The sequence below is a fragment of the Anolis sagrei genome, chromosome 12, assembly GCF_037176765.1.
Source record: "Anolis sagrei isolate rAnoSag1 chromosome 12, rAnoSag1.mat, whole genome shotgun sequence".
NCBI lineage: Eukaryota > Metazoa > Chordata > Lepidosauria > Squamata > Dactyloidae > Anolis > Anolis sagrei.
In genome coordinates, this window is record NC_090032.1 from 20,972,610 (window position 1) to 20,977,082 (window position 4,473).

At 46.7% G+C, this 4,473-nt stretch overlaps 1 protein-coding gene across 1 annotated transcript in view; it reads right to left on the minus strand.

Moving 5' to 3' along the window:
• The window catches only part of PAQR6 (progestin and adipoQ receptor family member 6), a 25,823-nt gene extending 21,572 nt beyond the window's left edge, over positions 1–4,251 (minus strand). Inside the window, exon 1 of the mRNA XM_060757890.2 lies at positions 3,972–4,251. The gene's annotated coding sequence lies outside the window, so the exon portion shown is untranslated. The remainder of the gene's footprint in view (positions 1–3,971) is intronic.
• Positions 4,252–4,473: the final 222 nt, after the last annotated feature.

The window sequence follows — 4,473 nt, forward strand, 5'->3', positions numbered from 1 at the left end:
GATGGCCATCCGTTGGGGATGCTTTTATTGTGCTTTTCCTGCATTGCACAATAAAGGGGGTTGGACTGGATGACCTCTTGGGTGGCTCCTATTATTGTTAATCATTCAATATTTATTATTATTATTATTATTATTATTATTATTATTATTATTATTATTAGAAATGCTGGGTGGCCATCTGCTGGGGGTGCTTTGATTGTGCCTTCCCTGATTGAGGGCCGAAGGGGATTGGGCTGGGTGGCTTTTGGGCTCATTTCCCACCCTGGCATCCCAGGGTTCCCTGTTCACGGGCAGGCCACGGCCAATTGAGTGTTCACTCACTCTTGGCTTGGCTTGGCCCCGACCATGTCCTCGCACTCAACCCTGAAATCTCAGAAGCTGAGGATTGTTGTGACCACAGGAAAGGGCCTCAGGCGGTTAGGAATGGTGGGAGTTGGAGTCCAAGTTTGCCCATGCTCGGTCTTGCACCGAGGATAGTTGAGAGATGGGCAAAAAAATAAACATCATTATTATTATTATTATTATTATTATTATTATTATTTTGTCGAAGTTTTTTGGGCTGCATGGCCATTTCCCAGCAGCACTCTCTCCTGACGTTTCGTCTGCATCTTTGGCGAATGGCATCTTCAGAGGTTCTGTTGGAAGTATTGAAATTAGCAATCTTGAATTAGCATTGGAACAGCCACGAAGTTTGCAAAGTCAATCGGTGAAGGTATCTGCCTACGGTGTAGCCTGGCTGTTGTTGCCTGGAGGCATCGTCTGTTTTGGGAGGTGTTCACTGGCACTTGATTGTTTGCTGTCTGGATGTTGGAATTAGCAATTTTGAGTTAGCATTGGAACAGTCACAAAGTTTGCAAAGTCAATCGGTGAGGGTATCTGCATAGGGGTTAGCCTGGCTGTTGCTGCCTGGAGGCATCGTATGTTTTGGGAGGTGTTCACTGGCACTTCATTGTTTGCTGTCTTGATGTTGAAATTAGCAATTTTGAGTTAGCACTGGAAAGTCACGAAGTTTCAAAGTCAATCAGTGAGGGTATCTGCATAGGGGTTAGCCTGGCTGTTGCTGCCTGGATGCATCGTATGTTTTGGGAGGTGTTCACTGGCACTTCATTGTTTGCTGTCTTGATGTTGAAATTAGCAATTTTGAGTTAGCATCAGAACAGCCACAAAGTTTGCAAAGTCAATCGGTGAGGGTATCTGCATAGGGGTTAGCCTGGCTGTTGCTGCCTGGAGGCATCGTATGTTTTGGGAGGTGTTCACTGGCACTTCATTGTTTGCTGTCTTGATGTTGAAATTAGCAATTTTGAGTTAGCATTGGAACAGCCACGAAGTTTGCAAAGTCAATCGGTGAGGGTATCTGCATAGGGGTTAGCCTAGCTGTTGTTGCCTGGAGGCATCGTCTGTTTTGGGAGGTGTTCGCTGGCACTTGATTGTTTGCTGTCTGGATGTTGAAATTAGCAATTTTGAGTTAGCATCGGAACAGCCACGAAGTTTGCAAAGTCAATCGGTGAGGGTTTCTGCATAAGGGTTAGCCTGGCTGTTGTTGCCTGGAGGCATCGTCTGTTTTGGGAGGTGTTCACTGGCACTGTCTGCAGTTCTTTTGTATCTGAGCGCTGTTCCTTATTTACTTCTTGAGTCTGGTGTTGTTTTTTATTTAATGGAACCTTCCCAACAAAGGATTCCCCCAGGCAGGAATCAGCCAGGCTTTGAAGCTGCAAGGCTATTCGATGCTAATCAAGGTGGCCAATTGCAACCTTCCCACTTGCCTCCAATAGAAAAGAGTTCTTTCTCTCACCCAGGACATCATTCCTCAGATATATACATACAGTCCACTCGCCTCATTCCCAGCAGATACCCTCACTGATTGACTTTGTAGCTGCAAGGCCATTCAGTGCTAATCAAGCTGGCCAATGGCAACATTCCCACTTGCCTCCAGCAGACAAGAGTTCTTTCTCTTGCTCTGGACATCATTCCACAGGTATAAATATATATAGGATTCCCCCAGGCAGGAAGCAGCCAGGCTTTGAAGCTGCAAGTCCATTCAGTGCTAATCAAGCTGGCCAATGGCAACATTCACACTTGCCTCCAACAGACAAGAGTTCTTTCTCCCACCCTGGACATAAACCCCACTTGCCCTGTTTCCAACAGACGTCTCAATCTCTGAGGATGCCTGCCATAGAATGTGGGAGAAACGTCAGGAGAGCATGCTTCTGGAACGTTATATTACATATAAACCCCACTTGCCTTGTTCACAACTTCTGAGGATGCCTGCCATAGAACGTGGGAGAAACGTCAGGAGAGCATGCTTCCGGGACGTTATATTACATATAAACCCCACTTGCCTCGTTCACAACTTCTGAGGATGCCTGCCATAGAATGTGGGAGAAACGTCAGGAGAGCATGCTTCTGGAACGTGATATGATCAACCCCCACTTGCCTAGTTTCCAACAGACCTCTCAACCTCTGAGGATGCCTGCCATGGAATGTGGGAGAAACATCAGGACAGCATGCCTCTGGAACGTTATATTTCATATAAACCCCACTTGCCCCGTTTCCCACCTCACAACTTCAGCGGCCATAGATGTGGGAGAAACATCAGGAGAGCATGCTTCTGGAATGTTATATGATCAACCCCACTTGCCTAAGTCAATCGGTGAGGGTATCTGCCCTCACCGATTTCCAACCGACCTACTTTCCAACAGAAGCAAACATTAAAATTAAGCACGAACAGCACTATATATATATATGTGTGTGTGTCAAATCCTATGCATCACACGGGACCGGATAGATGACCTTTGGGGGTCCCTCCTTGACCACTCTGCGGCCCGTTCAATCCAAAAGGAAGACGTTCAACTCGAAGACATTCGAGTTGGAAAAGAAGAGCAAGATTTTCCGATCCTTGAGCCGAACCCAGGGAAGTCTTCTCTGGGGTTCACCCGAGGTCAGTGCAACTTAAAGACGTTGCACAAACAATAACAACAACAAACAAACAACAACAACAACAATCCTGTCTAAGGAAGGAAGGAATTAAGGGAGGAAGGAAGAGAAGAAGGAGAAGAAAAGGAAGAGAATAATAAGCAAAGGCCGTGTTTGCATCCTGACCCTTTACCTGTTGCATGAGCACCGCCAGGTCGGAGCATCCCGGACCCCGAGTAAACAACAACAACAACAAACAAACAACAACAACAATCCTGTCTAAGGAAGGAAGGAATTAAGGGAGGAAGGACGAGAAGAAGGAGAAGAAAAGGAAGAGAATAATCAACAAAGGCCGTGTTTACATCCTGACCGCCAGGTCGGTGCATCCCGGACCCCAAGTAAACAACAACAACAAATAACAACAACAACAATCCTGTCTAAGGAAGGAAGGAATTAATTGAGGAAGGAAGAGAAGAAGGAGAAGAAAAGGAAGAGAATAATCAACAAAGGCCGTGTTTACATCCTGAACCTTTACCTGTTGCATGAGCACTGCCAGGTCGGAGCATCCCAGACACCGAGTAAACAACAACAACAAACAAACAACAACAACAATCCTGTCTAAGGAAGGAAGGAATTAAGGGAGGAAGGATGAGAAGAAGGAGAAGAAAAGGAAGAGAATAATCAACAAAGGCCGTGTTTGCATCCTGACCCTTTACCTGTTGCATGAGCACTGCCAGGTCAGTGCATCCCGGACCACGAGTAAACAACAACAACAAACAAACCACAACAACAATCCTGTCTAAGGAAGGAAGGAATTAAGGGAGGAAGGAGGAGAAGAAGGAGAAGAAAAGGAAGAGAATAATAAGCAAAGGCAGTGTTTACATCCTGACCGCCAGGTCGGTGCATCCCGGACCCCGAGTAAACAACAACAAACAAACAAACAAACAACAACAATCCTGTCTAAGGAAGGAAGGAATTAATTGAGGAAGGACGAGAAGAAGGAGAAGAAAAGGAAGGCAATAATCAACAAAGGCCGTGTTTACATCCTGACCCTTTACCTCTTGCGTGAGCACTGCCAGGTCGGTGCAATCCGGACCCCGAGTTCTGTGGTTGGCCCTTCATTTTGCCTTCTTCTCTTCTGCCTTCTTCTCTTCGTTCCAGCCTCGTCCTGCTCTTTGCCTTTCCCCTTCCCTTCTTCTTCTTCTTCTTCCTCCACATTCCTTGCCAGGGCCGATGGACGGGGGCCAAGTTACCCTCCCCGTTGGCTGGGCCCGATGGGCGGAAAGGGAAGGAGGAGAAGAAGAAGAAAGGCCTCTCTCTTTGCAAAAGGGGAAGCCACTGCCAGGAAGGCCGTGAAAAGGGACCTCTCGGCAAGATTTCGGGGGGAGAAAAGAGCACGAGTCCAGCTTGGAATGCACCGAATCGCATTGAGAAGACGCCGGATAAGGGGGAGTTCTTTCTCCCACAGATATATACACTCTGCTTGCTTCACTACCTCTCTGCAGATACCCTCACTGGTTGACTTTGCAAACTTCATGGCTATTCAATGCTATTCAAGCT